The sequence below is a fragment of the Mytilus trossulus genome, chromosome 3 (genome assembly GCF_036588685.1).
Source record: "Mytilus trossulus isolate FHL-02 chromosome 3, PNRI_Mtr1.1.1.hap1, whole genome shotgun sequence".
Lineage (NCBI taxonomy): Eukaryota > Metazoa > Mollusca > Bivalvia > Mytilida > Mytilidae > Mytilus > Mytilus trossulus.
In genome coordinates, this window is record NC_086375.1 from 28,792,546 (window position 1) to 28,808,232 (window position 15,687).

Genomic DNA, 15,687 nt, shown 5'->3' on the forward strand with positions numbered 1-15,687 from the left:
ATTGAAAAGCACTTTACGCCCATATGAGACAATGGCTTAAAACCTTATACATAATATACAGTTTACATAAATAAAACAATGAAAAATACAACGACCCACAATACAAAAAATGGATATAATTTTGTGTTTCAATTTTGTAATTTTTTTTACCAAGCGAGTACTCTTCACCGAGGTGACATCCCTGCATGTTATTATGTATTTTTTTTTCATTGAATTTAAGAAAACAATAAATAGATTTCATTTGTCTCCCATTTTTTTTTTTAAAGAATCAGTTTCAAAATATAGTTATCTCCCATCTTAAATTTAGCCTGTTAGTCAAAGGGAGACAACTTTAATTTTCCACAAAAATTACGGAATTTCATAATATTATGGAGTTCGCTAAGTGCCCCGACTGTTCATTGAACATACAAAACGTGCAGCTTACCAAGGTAGTGTTATTTGGCGCAATTGTTTAGTTGCAAATTCAAGTATGCCCTCACCAGATTTATTTGGTTGGCAAAAACTTGATGGTACTTGGGTACCATTCTGGTCTGTGCTTGCTGAAGCTTCAATGTCATGTTAAGAGTTCATCCACTGTGGATGTAAGAGAGGATGTATAGGAGCATGTAAATTCTTGAAAGCAGCATTAAAATGCTCAGCATTATGCAACTGCTCACCGGACTATGAAAGAGAAACTGATCGTGACTGTGCTTTCTTATGATTTCCCTGCATTTGTATCATATTTTAATTATAATTCTAATCTGTTGTTATGTTAAATAGTTTCTTGTGAGTTTTTTTTTTTTATTTCTTATCTCATTTCTAAAAAAGAAATACTCTTTGCACTGATTCAATACTGCATATGTTGTTTTTTTTTCATTTCAGGAAAATTGTGAAATTTTCTAAGGTTATTACCTGTAACTGTGAAAAATAAGAACTCGTCGAAGACGCCATTTTGAACTGTATCGGCCATTTTTATTTCATAGTTAATGTCACCTGTTTGTATATACGTGCTTGTATTGAAATAAATTATCCATTATCTTTTAATCATTTGTAAACCATATTTAAAAATAAACGTCAAATTTGTACATGTTAAACGGCGCCATTTTGCTTATTGCCGCCATTTTGAAAATATTATCTATGCACCCAGGCATTAATGATACATTGTAGGCCTTTGTCGATATCAAATGATCAGTTTCGCGGATTTGGTAACTTTCTATCACACAATGATGGTGTCAAATACTGTCAAACTTAGACATTTTGACGCGCCATTTTGAATTTGGACGCCATTTTGATGATTTCTGTATTATAAGGTTTAAAAAAAATAATAATTGACATATCTTAATTGTATTTCCTTAAGTTTGTGACATCTTCTGAACACATTAAAAATGGAAGACTTCATCAAGTGAATTATGTTATACTAATGTCGGCCATCTTTAATTTGGCGGCCATATTGGATTTTTTTTTTCGTGGCTCCATATCTGAATTTTGTCTATACCCCTAAATCTTTCACTATGCCAAGTTTCATGCTTTTACCATAAAGTGATCAATTATTCTGATATCCGCTGGACTATTAGAGGTTTAGCTAGCTTTAAAACTAGGTTTAATCTACCATTTTTTACATATGAAAATCCTGTACCAAATCAGAAATATGACAGTTGTTATCCATTCGTTTAATGTGTTTGAGCTTTTGATTTTACAATTGCCATTTTATTAGGGACTTTCCTAATTTAATTTTCCTTTTAGTTCGGTATTTTTTTGTGATTTTACTTTTTTCTAGAATAACATGATTTTGTTTGGTAGGTTGTTCTAAATCGTGTCGTAAGATATTCTTTGAGTCGAGACACAGATATAGTTTAAAGATGTCGTAACTGAAGTTGCGTATATGAATAGCATTATCTTGACAGATATGGTATTGAATTTACTAACACGACAACAAATCAACAGTGCTTATAATCCACTTCATTTGGACCAATAAATAGTTGTCTCATTGGCAACCATACCACATCTTTTTAATATCTTGTGATGTATTTGAATCTCGATTGCGTATCTATTACAATTTGATACAGTCAGGTAATTTTTACACGCACGAAATCAAAATTTTCTCCTTTTCTATAAAGCAGGGAAAGTCTCGCACAGTGTGTTTACTATTGTATATGATATGATTTACAACAATATTCTCTATATGTGGTTGCATACTTTATTAATAAATTGAACAATAAAAGTCTATCTATTTTTTAATATGTTTGTTTTACTGAGTCGCAGCATGTTTATTAGCGCTAGTTATTAATGTATCACAACCAGTACTTTATGATGATGATTATGCAACTGCATCACTATTATCAGCAGATGTTTCACTCTCTTTTTCTTGCTCTATTTCTTCTTCTTCTTCCTCTTCCTCTTCCTCTTCCTCCTCCTCTGCCTCTTCTTCTTCATCTTCATCATCTCCTTCTCCTTCTTCTTGTTCTTCACTGCTGCTGTCACCTTCTGAATATCAAAATTAAATCAATATTTTTGTTTTAACTCTATGAATGTAGAAACAAAAAAGAAATTGCAAAGCAAATTCCATTTTCATTTGCGTTCACTTTGCAGAACATCACAGACGTATGATAATCAAATAAAAAAACTATAAAGGAAAAAAATAAAATAATTACAAAATCACCCGACAACTTTCTATAAGATACAGAAACAGTACATATGCGAATGAAAAAATGAGGAAATGTGGTATGATAGCCAATGAAATTATTCACTAGAGTTCATGTAAAGTGGTAGTAAGCAATTATATGCTTTCAACAAGAAGAAAAACCCACACCGTAAACTAAAGTCGGCTATGAAAGGCCCCCGACAAGAAAAATGTTAAACAATTCTAAAACGATAAAAACTTTTTACGAAAAACAAAAATAACAGTCTAAAACAACCATAGGGAGTATATTATATTCCTTAGATAGTACTTCAAAAAGTAATGTATTGCAAGGCATATTACACGGGTATGACGAAAAGCAATTTTGAAAAACATTGATATACAATTGAGAATAGAAATGGAGAATATGTCAACGAGGCAACAACCCGACCAAAGAGCAGACAACAGCCGAAGGTCACCAATGAGTCGTCAACGCTGCGAGAAAATCCCGCACCCGGAGGTGGTCCTCAGCTGGCCCTTGGATGAAATTGTGTACTAGTTCATTAAGATCAATAAAAACTTGAGTAAATAAGAGAAATAGATACATCGCCATAATGATAAAAATTAAGGTCATATATATCACACGTAATGAAAGTTAAACAACCTAAAAGACTATCAAGTCAGAGGTACAATCTGTTACAGATATGGAACAAAAATATAATATATCTGCTTGCAATTTCAAAACGTCAACAAGCCTCGGTTTGAGATTGGTACAATTTGTTAAGTTTATACAATACACACCTTCTTCTTCGCTTGCTTCTTCTGGCGCTTCCACAGACACAGGGGCAACTAAAATTAAAAGAAATGAACAAAATAAATTCTAAAAGTGATTTTGATAAATTCAATCCCACACGTGTATATTTTGATCACTTAGGGGTACCAGACCACCAATTCATCCAACGCAATTTATAACATCAAACAAATTGCACTTCCCCGACAAAAATAGTTAATGAACTTCCTTTATCATATTTGTTTATAGTATAATAATTTAAGATATCCAAAAAAACGAAGGGTTATTTTAGTAGCACTTGCTTTCCGAAAGATGGTATTTCAATGGAAGACTACACATTGGTTGAAAATTGATATGCATACATTTACAATTCAGAACACACATAAGTTCTATGAAGTTAAACTTGATAAAAAAAAAAAAATGTTTTAAAAAAAAACAGTGAATATTGACAAACAAGAAGAGGTTTTAAATTGGAGGTCTGAAACTAATATGCACGAATCTAAAACGTCGATTAAAACATGGTGAAATTAATAAACCTGCGTATTATTTACATAACGTTATAGATAATCGGTTGTTTTATTCACTAAATATTAAATTGAATATGTATAATCAACAATGTACGAGAGAGGGCTAGGGTGAATATAGGGAAATATGTTTCATAATTTAATGTAGAAATATATGATATATAACATGAAATCAGCATCCGGGTTCGGGATTTTCTCGCTGTGTAAAATATTAAGAGTCATTCTCTGTAAGCATCAAAATCATGTGGAAATGACATTTCACAGAATTGGTTCAAAATTTGTAAAAATGTTCTAAACAATGAGATAAACCAAAATATACATCAAGTTCCACATAAAATTTTGTGGTTGCTATGGTAACAGCTTGGACAGTTTTCGGTCCATTTTTGTAAGTCAAAAAGGCTAAAATTATGCAATTACAATTGCATGTGTATGGCCTTTCATAGAATAGTAAAGAAAAATATGTTTGTTGTTATGACTAAGTATGGTTATGACATAATAAAAAAATGCAATTAGAAAAATATTCTATTTATTAGTTTTGCCAAGAAGTTACCCCCAAAAAGTGGCAAATTCCTTGTGTATTGGGAGTACTATTTTACCCTGTTTTAAAAGTATTGAAAATTTTCAACCCAGATTTTCCAGATATAGCTGAATATATTTTTAACTAGTTAAACCATTGAAAAAGCAAAATACAAAAAATTGGGAGGGGTATATTTGAAAATTTTGCACAAATCCATTTTTTGAAACCAAGGCTATTGAAATAACTGTTTCAAATATTAATGCCAATATACTATTGAAATTGTTATATCTGCTTTATTTGTCTTGAAAATCTTAACAATGCTTTCTGAAAAAATATAATTTATCAAATCAAGTCAAAAAAGGGTTGATTTAATTAATTGCAATAAAACAATCCCTTTAGTTACCTCTGTGTAGCGGGAGTAGCTTCCCCTGAATTACTCTCCAAAATAGATAGCACAAATGTACTATGGAATGTCTGCTGTAAACAAACTATGATATATGCTGACAACATATTTTGTAAAGTACTATGAATTGTAACATGAATTGTGATTTATTTAACATAAACAAGACTATTTTTGATACTTCCAATTGCTCATCTGAACTATTTAACTTACAATCATTTCATGAGTCCGATATTGTGATTATTTTGACTGAAGCCGGTATTTTGCCACACAGCTTTAAACAATCAGAACTTTCTGTATGTTCCACTCATTCTAATCAATTGCTAAAACGAAATGAAGTTCGGAAAAGGAGAGCTCTGTGTATGGTGCCCAGGGTTATAAGTACCCACCCAGATGTAGACCATTCAGAGAAGGAAGGGTCAGGTCGAGCAGCTAGTAGTGGAAAAAGAAAAAGCTCCAAATACTTGGCAGAAAGAGACATAGTTGTCATTAAAAAAAAACTTGGAATTATTTTACCTGTTGGAACTCGTAAGTAAATAATATTAAATGTAGTTATTGAGGCATATGTAATTGAAGATAGGATCATATTTTTTAACCCTCCCCCTTTTTTTAAAAAAACAGGAATTTTTTTCATTATATAAATGTTGTTATTTATCACATTTTTTCTGTATTACTTAATTTAGAAATGACAAAATTGTCAGGTCCTAAATGCTATAAAACTTTGCACTTTACCTTTTCCATGAGTCACTAATGTCAGAGATGAGTTAAAATATTCATTATTTACTGAAATATTCATTATTTACTGTTGCGCTTCATGCATTGATGTATTACTAGATTGTTCTGACACTCGTTATGTATTGCTTGTTTTTTTTAAATATCAAAAGTATTTCTTCTATACATAAAATAAAAGGAGATGTAGACATTGGTTGTCATTGAGGCAACTGTCAACCATAGTTCAAATAAAGAAGATGTAAGCATTTATAGTCATTGGTACAGCCTTCAACAATGAGAAAACAAATCATGCCCCAATGCCCCCATTGGCTATAAGAGGCCAACATGAAAAACATGAAACAATGTAATCCCAATTACTAATATATATTTAATAATACAGGCACTTTCAATGGCATGAGGTCATTAAAAATTTAAGCTGTTTTTGCAATAATTCTGTAAAAATTTACAAAACACATGTATTGAAGCTAGTTTTAAGTTTTCTATGCATTTTAACTATTTGGTGCTTCTGATACAATTGTATTTATCTGCAGCATAATTAATTATCAATCAATAGTTGATGCAAAAGTTATTCAAATTACTACTTACATGAACATTTTTTACTTCATGTACTATAAATAATTATATATTTCTTTCTTTCTTCCAGCTTCCTGTGTATCATGCAAAGTCAAAATCAAAGATATGGATGAGATGCCTTCCCATGTTGATCAGCATTCAGAGGTATCTATTATTGATTTCTTCCAATATTACCTGTATTTTATTTTATTTTATAATCCATGTCTAAAATACTCAATAAGGATCTATGGTATGATTGTCAATGAGAAATCTCCACCAGAGACTCAACGACTTAAAAAATAACCATGGTATATCATTGTATGGCCTTCAATAATGAACAAACCCATATCACATAGGTCAGATCTATGAAAGGCCATCAAATAACAAATGTTAATCAATTCAAACAAGAAAACTGATTTATTTTCAAACAATTAACAAAAAAACAATGATATACATATATACTTAGTACTAGTATAATACAGTAACCACTGAATTTCAGACTCCTGACTTGGGACATGCATTGAGAATGTTTATATTGTATTTTTTTTTACTTTAATAAACAAATTTAATTCCTCTATTAAATATCTGGGGTATCACATAAGCCATATGAAATGCACTTAAGATTTTCATGTCAGTTATTTTCAAAACAGTAATTAAAAAAATATTTTTACAGCAGTTACACATGAAGGTCAAATGTATAAATGAAAGCAGTTTTAAACAAAAAGTTTGTTCATTGATTTAGAAGATTGTGTTATTATGTATAATCCAAATGCATATTATTGATATATAATTATTTAAAACATTTTTGAAGATGCAGGTTACTGAAATTGAAGACAGAATACCTGTAATAGAAGATTCCATGTCTAGAATAATGCAACAGCAGGTAATAAAAAAATTGTGTGTAAAAAAAATAATTGAAAAAAAAAACAAGACTTTTTAACAGTTTTGAGTTATGTCCCTTTTCGACAGTATGTGTAAGCAAAAACAATTCAATATTTTATTGGAAAGAGCACAATAGAGGCGTGATCTAAATACAGACAATAATAATATGAAAACAACATATAAAAAAAATATAAATGCATGTAACAAGAAGTCATATGTAGATTCTATGGATCCAAAACAGTAATTACTAATGACAACTGGTCAAATTAAAAAATTATAAAGCTGTCATCATTTGTGTGGTAATTGTTCATCTGAACAGATTATCAATTTCATGTCCTTACTACAGTAAAAAAATGATTAACTTGATATGAATTTAACAACAATGATCAATGTTAAGAAAACATAAGTTGAAATTTTAACTGCCTTTGTTGCAAGAGAATTATTGTTATGAATAGTGGATTAAAATACAGAACTTTTAAAACAGTTACAATATTTTGGTTACGTCACTGTGAGCAATTTGTATGTATCATATATAGGTATGGGATGATGTGGTATGAGTGCCAATGTAACACCTCTCCATCCAAATAACAATTTATAAAAGTAAACCATTATAGGTCAAGGTACAGCCTTGAACACGGTGCCTTTGCACACACCGAACAACAAGCCATAAAGGGCCCCAAAATTACAAGTGTAAAACCATTCAAATGGGTAAACCAACTGTCTAATCTATATGAAAAATGAAAAACAAGAAACATGTATAAACTACATAGACAAACTACAACTACTGTACATCAGATTCCTGACTCAGGACAGGTGCAAACATTTGCAGTGGGATTAAACGTTTTAATGGTACCAAACCTTCTCCCTGTTACTGAGACAATATTATAACATGTATTTATTAATTCCAGATGACAGAACTTTCACATAAGAGAGACCACACAAGTTCAGAGGATTTTCATTATAACCTTAGAGAAAATAAACCAAAAATTGTAAGTTTTGTTTCCTACCCAAATTTTAGGGTGATTGGATGGCCTTGATGGATAATTTTCTGGAAATTGGAAATTAATGAAGAAAATTTGATTGATTGGGCAACTTAAATAACATGCTAATACTAAGCTATCATTTAGCTTATTCACAGATAGAAGAACACTGTTTTTCATCTTGCCTGCTTGACAAAAATACAATTGTGTTTCTGCAATGTGATTTTTTTTTACTTATTATGAGTAAAAGGATAACTTTATGTGGTTAGTCAGTTCCTTCCAACAACAAAATGTTGTTTGATTCACCTGACCTTGAACTCATTTCGTAGGTTATTAATCAAGGTTAAAGTTATGTGATAAGGTCATAATCTTTGTAGTAGAAACAGTAGGTAAACTATGTGTGGTGTATATAATAATGATAAAGGGTACATGTCAGTCTAGCAAGCTACATCTTACCTTGACCTTATGTTCATGATGTTTTTGTAATTTGGTCTGGGTTTTTTTAATACTATAAGCAGTTGGTGAACCATATTTGTTGTATGGAATGATTGTAAGGTTCTTATGTATATGTCAGGGAGGTATCAACTGAATATAACCGCATTTTCATGGTTCAGTGGTCAATGTAAATATTTTTGTGTTTTGGTCTGAGATTTTTATTGCAATAAGCAACAGGCAATAAGCTTATAGTTAAACATATATCTTAAAAGACTTTCAAAATTAAATCCTTGGTGCATAAAACAGTGCGTTTTCAAGGAACATAATTCTACTACTTAGATATAGGAAGATGTGGTGTGAGTGCCAATGAGACAACTCTCAATCCAAATAACAATTTAAAAATTAAACCATTATAGGTTAAACTTATTTGTTTTTTTAAGAGAGATAGCACCATTGCTTATCATAAATTAAAATAAGATATGCCCACTGACTTTATGCTAAATCAATATTTTTTGTTTTATTCTTCTATGCTCTTTACAGGTCCTTCATGATGTCATTGAGTTTGAAAGTACAGACCATGTCAACTTCTCTCAAAGTTTAGAGTCACATGTAAGTAGAGTTGGTAGCTTCTCAATTTTATGTATTCATACATCATCATATATAAATATGTATGCATATATCTATTTATCATATACTTGGACTAAATAACATATGATTTTTACTGTATGATATTAGCATTAAAATAACGTAAATTTCATATTTTTTTTCGAATTGGTGCTTAATGGGGTGACATGAAAAGTTTATCACATGTTTCGATTGTTATCACATGCCTATCCGTAATGTTTTCGCATGGCATTCCAGTGATACTCGGCATATTCCGGAAAATACACCTCAATGCTACGCTTTCAGTGAAAAAGTAGCATTACAAAGTAGTGTACAAAATAATGATTTGGATACTGAAAGTTTATATTGTGTAAAATATTAATAATAAAAAAAATTAAAAAAACAAACAAATTATTAAACAAATACATTTTTTTTTAAAGTTTCAAACATAATTTTATGATAAATTTTAGACTATACATTTACATATATACTTTAATTTTAGGAATCTCCCTTCAGTAGTCAGCAAACTTATTTGCAAACAGATAGTCTCAGTAAGCTGAATGATTTTTTAAAGACCAAAGGAATTCAGCCTTTAGTTTTGCCACAACATGCCTGGGGAACATATAGTCAGAAAACAAAGAAATCATTTGTAAATAAACTGTTTTCTTGTTTCACTGCCGTAACTGAAACAATGTTTCCAAATGAAAGTGATGAAATTCTTCAAGAAATTCTGAAGGCTTCTGAAGTGATTGATAAGGAAACTGATGTGAATTCTGATGCTGAGTTATGTCAAGCTTTGGTTGAATCTTACAAGGTTACAGATTCCTGGCAAGTGAGAAGACAGATTCTATCAGTAATTTGTCAAAAACTAAGTTTTAAAAACACATGTGAACTTATAGATGGTTTGACAGAATACCGCTATTATACAGCTAAAAAGCATGCCAGTGTACAAGGTTGTGCATTACCACCAGCACAGGGCAACAAAAGCAGGCAGAGAATGGATCCAGCTAAGTTAGATAACTTCTTGGATTTCATCACATCGTCTCATATCATAAAGGATCTGCCTTTTGGAGAGAGAAAACTGAAGCTAGCTGATGGAAGATCAGTTGATACACCAAATGTAATCCGATGCATGGCACCAGCAGCAATTATCGACCAGTTTAAGCTGTACTGTAGTGAGAATGAAGTGACCCCATTAGGTAAGAATTACAAAAGAAGCCAAATTAAATTGTGTCAAAACTTAGAACAAAAATGCTCCTATAGATATAGGAAGATGCGGTATGAGTGCAAATGAGACAACTCTCTATCCAAACAACAATTTATAAAAGTAAACCATTATAGGTCAAGGTACGGCCTTCAACACAGAGCATTGACTCACAACAGCAAGCCATAAAGGGCCCACAAAATTAATAATTTAGAACCATTCAAACAGGAAAACCAACGGTCTAATCTATATAAAAACAAGAAACTAGAAACATGTCTTTTATCATGTTATAAAAAAACCTGTTAAATATTACAATGTTGCAAAATATTTATTTTTAAAAACCAAATAGGATTTGTTCCTTATATCACTCAATGTATTTTAATAAAGATTACCTGCATTTCATACATAAAGTTTCATATCAGAGGTCAGTGGCAAACAGTACATTTATCACATCCTTTACGATCATTTCAAAGAAATTAATTTTAGTGAAATTATTTCTCTATAGGTGATAGTACCATGTTCAAAATTCTTTCGGAATGTGCTGCAACAGTAAGAAAATCCTTGGAAGGTCTTGACTATTACATTGCTGAAGGCGTTAGGGCTTTTCAGGACATACAGAAATTTTTAGAGGAACTGAGACGAACTGGGGATTTATCAGTAGAAGTATTCAAGCGTCATATGGATGTCCTTCTAGAGTGCAAGAGATACCTGAAAACTGATTACAAGGTAATTTCAGTGTTTTAATTAAAAAATCAAGATATGATAATTGAACACTTCTACTTTGAATGTTCTATAGGGTTCAATTTCTTTTCTAATTTAAGTATTTTATTCATATAAATATCAAACTGATTTTAAATTCAAGCCTTTTATAGAAATTAGAAATAACTTGATTTATGTAAGCCTATTTATATTTTCTGTCCAATTTAAATTTACTGAAAATTCATTATGATTTGTTGGATACCAATTTTCTTTGGCATGTGGGAAAAGGCAAACCACCACTTGTATAAAAAGAAATGTAAAGTACTTGTTAAGGGTATATATAGTTTGTTGTAACTTGAAACTAAAGTTTATTATACATGTTATGATGATTGCATGTTTTAGTATTTGATATTCAATTGTATTACTTAATTAGCATTATAGTAAAACAAGGGATATTTTATCCATCCATCCAATGATACAAAATCAGTACATGCACAGCAAAAAAGAACATAAAAACAAGGGAACATGCTCACATTGTTCACATTCTTTATCTCAGTCACATAGACACTGAGCAAAACAAATCTAGCCTCACTGCAAGTTTGAGCACATCTCATTTTCATTGAGATATTTAGCCATACCTTCAGTCAAATATATAGTTTATTGACTTTTAATCTTAGCATAAATTACAAGTATTGCTATTAAAATAAATTCATCTTTTGCATATACTTATCTCTGTGTTTTTTTAGTTAAAAAGTGTTCTTTGATATTACAGGTTCATATATCTAGTCAGTCTACAGTACCAGATCACTGCAAAGTTTTTGCATTGTCAGATAATAAAGACCAGAGTTTCAAATCAAAATGTTTGCATGAACATGACAGTGTTTGCCAAAACTGTGAACAAGTCACTGAGTTTCTTAGTTCTGTCACACATTTGGTTGAAGAGGAAACTATAGAAAATCAAGATATATATAGATACAAAGTAAATCAGGCAGTCACTAGCATCAACAGCTGGAAGCAGCACATTGTAAGATCTAGGAATCAAGATGGTGCTAAATCTAAACTACTAGAAAATATGTTAACTTCTGAGGTATTCCTAGTATTTGATTGGGCAATGAAATATCTACCCAGAAGGTACCGTGAGGATCAAAGCAACTGGTTTGCTAAGAGGGGTATTAATTGGCACATTAGTATAGTGTTTCACAAAACAGAAAATGATTTAGAAAGTCTTGGATTTGTCCACATATTTCAAAATCAAATATCACAGGATTCCCGTACTACCAGTGCTGTCATCTTAGACACAATCAGAAGTGTTAAAGAAAAATATCCACAGATGGATGGATTGCATTTATGGTCTGACAATGCAGGATGTTATAAAAGCACTGAAACAATCAGTGCACTGTTCCATAGCGGAGAAATTACATCATATAACTTTTGTGAAGCACAGGATGGTAAAGGTGCTTGTGATCGCACTGCTGCTACACTAAAGTCTGGAATAAGACGGTACCTTAACCAGGGTCATGATGTTGTGACTGCATCACAAATGAAGACAGTAGGTTATATGCTTTATATGAAATTAAGAAAATGTTGTATGGTTGCCAATGGGAAAAATCTACACTAGAGATCCAAAGACAAATAAGTTAACAACAATTATGAATAGGTCAGTCATAATATAATAAATTTTAAATCAGTCTAATAAGAAAATAAAAGGCCTGAATTATGTCAAAAAAAAAAAGACCATTATATCACAGGCTCCTGACTAAATAACATTCTAATTTGTCAAACCACTGGAAAAACATATATGTTTATTCAGTTAAAGAGGGGTGTATTTGTCAAATCTTTTTTGGTGATTAGCATCAAAGCAGCAAATAAAAATGAATTCTAGAAAACAAACATAAAAATGAAGTTGTGGACAGTATGATTGCCAATGAAGCAACTCTGCACAATAGAACAAATGACACAGCAAATTACAACTATGGGTTACTTTACAGCTCTCAACAATGAGTAAAGCCCATAACCACATAGTCAGCTATACAAGACTCTGCGAAAACTAACAGCTTTATTTATCATTATGTACAAGAAATTAACCAAAAAGAAATCTGTAATGTTAATAAATTAACGACATCCACTGAATAACAGGCTTGTGACTTGAGACACATGAGAAACAATAATAACAATGTATTGATAAAAGTTGGTAAGGATTTGTCACTTATTTGGATGACTCATAAACATTTTCTAACTTGTTGTATAAATTGGTATTTGTTATTTTAGGCAATAGAAACAACTGCCAAGAATATTAAATATGTGGTAAAAGTAGTCGACTTCAAAGATCTGGTTCCAGTTAGTGTTGCTGTGAAGATGAACATTCCATCTTTATCTACATATAATAACTTCCAGTTTGAGAAAGATTTCATACGAGTATGGAGGCATTTTAACATTGGCAATGGTAACTATATATACTTATTTCTTTTTGCCAGAATGTAGGCATATACTTATAATAGTCATCATGTTTCATTATTAAACACAGTTCTATTAAAGCATGGGAGGCACTTTTTAATCCTAATTAATGCAATTTGTTTGTAACACTAACTTTTATCAAACATTGACAAATATTTTTGAGATTCCATGTTCTTCCAGTCTATATACACGGTATAAACTTAAAAAGACACCATTTTAAATTTCTCAAAAAGATAAAGCAAAAAGTCACGTTTTGTCTAAGCCTCAAATCTTCTTTTTAACAATATTGAATCCATTCTGAATTTTACTGGAGGTTTACAGATGTCTAGTGTTTATGTTTGACATCAAGAGTATACATGTGACGTCCCATTGTTGGATGCAACAGTTTTCATGGACTTTTTAATTTATGTAATTTTCAGCAAAAATATGAATTAAATGGTACTTATTTTAAAACGCTGCATTAGAATTGAGATAACTATACTGTATTTTAAGCTCAGCCTTCATAAAACTGTCTTTCAATTCAATTACTATAGTCAAATAAACATTTTACAAAGGCCAAGCTTAAAATACAGTTATCTATTAACTGAATTTAATCATAATGTTGTGATGAATTAGTTTGAAAGTAATAATAACAAATATTATTACAGGAAAAATAATCAAGAAGCCTGAAGGTTTTTCTGTGATGCTTCCCGCACTGCAAGTTGTTGAGCCATCAACACATGATGTCACCTTTCACAGTTTGACACCATCAACAAAAAAAAGTGGAAAGAGCGAAGATGTGTTTGTATGCTCAAATGATGGTTGCATGGCCTCATTTTCTACATATGAGGAATGTCAGGACCATGCAATAATTGATAATTGTGAACTACAGCCAGAGAAAAAAATCAAAGTTGAAGCTGTAAATCTTTACGTTGAAAAATTAAATAAATCCCATTTTAATTTGAATAACATCGAAATTGCCTCAACAACATCACAATCAGTTTCTCCAAATGTATTGCAGATGGGCTGGTCTTTGAAGGAAGGAAGAAAAAATGTGCGATTTAACGAAAAGCAAAAGCAATTCCTTATTGACAAATTTAACAATGGTTTAGTAAGTGGTCACAAAGAAGATCCTGAAAATGTTTCAGAAGCAATGAAATTTTCTACAAACCCAGATGGAAGTAAAATGTTTAGAATGGAGGAATTTCTAACCCCTCAACAGATAATGAGCTTTTTTTCACGTCATGCAAGAAAAAGTGATGCTGCTAGGGAGCTGGTTATTTCAGAACTACAGCAAAATTTGCAATAACAATTTTAATTAACTTTTACTTACTTTACTATGGCTGTTTCATTATGTAAAATATACAAAATATCTGGGGGATTTTTCCTTGTAGAAAATAGATGAACCAAACCAGGGGTTATACAGTTATAATAATTTTTTGCAAATACTTTGAAAAAAAAAAGTTATGCAATAGTTTTTCAATATGTTACAGAGAACAAACACTTCTTCTTAATGACAAAATATTCAAGGTTCACTTAACTTTATTTATTTTTTAATTCATTTTCTGCATAATAATTTCAAATTCAAATGACAATTGTTAAACTTTTGGAATGAATAATTCAAAATTATTGATTTGAATGTAAATTTCAAAAAATAATATAAGAACGAATACAAACTCAAAATGTCATTCATACATTATTCTACATTTAAATGTAAAAAATAATCATTGATGTAGTTCTTTTTACTGCCATTATTTACCTTAATCAAATTTATTGCCTAGGGTATTTTTCTAATAAAAAAGAACATTTTTTTTAATATGTTTTATATCTGTTCAAGTTTTTGATTTAACAATTTGCATGTATAGAATTTTATGATCTTTAAACAAAAAAGTTGTGAACCAAACCTTCAATTCTAATCTTGGTTTTTTTTGGTGGAAATGTTTGTTTCTTATTTCATAATAGATAAAGTGGTAACTTTTGCTGTAAATAATATTAAAGAATTATATTTTCAAATCTAAACTATCAGTTCTTAATTTTACTATATTGAATTCATGTGAAGAATAGTCTGTTTGGTTGGTATACAATGTTGGAGAAAGGTCATTGGCCAATAGCGTATCTTTAAAACAGTGGGATTCTCACTTATGAAAATGTAAAACAAAGATTTTCCCAATTGCCAGATTACAATTTGAGAATAAAATGCAATTCATTGAGAAAACTTAATATAAAGTTCAATACTCACCATTCAATTTCCAACCACTTGCATTTACAAAGTATGTCTGTTTGATTATTTAGAAAATGTTTCGGAAAAATTTGAAAGATTAAGGTCATTTTGAGGATAAA

The 15,687-nt window shown here is 30.7% G+C and overlaps 1 protein-coding gene and 2 long non-coding RNA genes across 11 annotated transcripts in view; 1 reads left to right on the forward strand and 2 right to left on the reverse strand.

The window, feature by feature from the left end:
* The window catches only part of LOC134711167 (uncharacterized), a 431,307-nt gene that overhangs the window by 387,915 nt on the left and 27,705 nt on the right, over window positions 1-15,687 (reverse strand). The gene's annotated exons all lie outside the window — the stretch shown is intronic.
* On the reverse strand, window positions 2,163-3,448 carry LOC134711178 (uncharacterized). The gene is made up of 2 exons (XR_010106140.1): window positions 3,398-3,448; window positions 2,163-2,463 (listed from the first exon to the last, which is right to left on the reverse strand). It is a non-coding gene; the product is annotated as an uncharacterized LOC134711178 (long non-coding RNA).
* On the forward strand, window positions 6,184-7,984 carry LOC134711180 (uncharacterized). The gene is made up of 3 exons (XR_010106142.1): window positions 6,184-6,276; window positions 6,923-6,994; window positions 7,902-7,984. It is a non-coding gene; the product is annotated as an uncharacterized LOC134711180 (long non-coding RNA).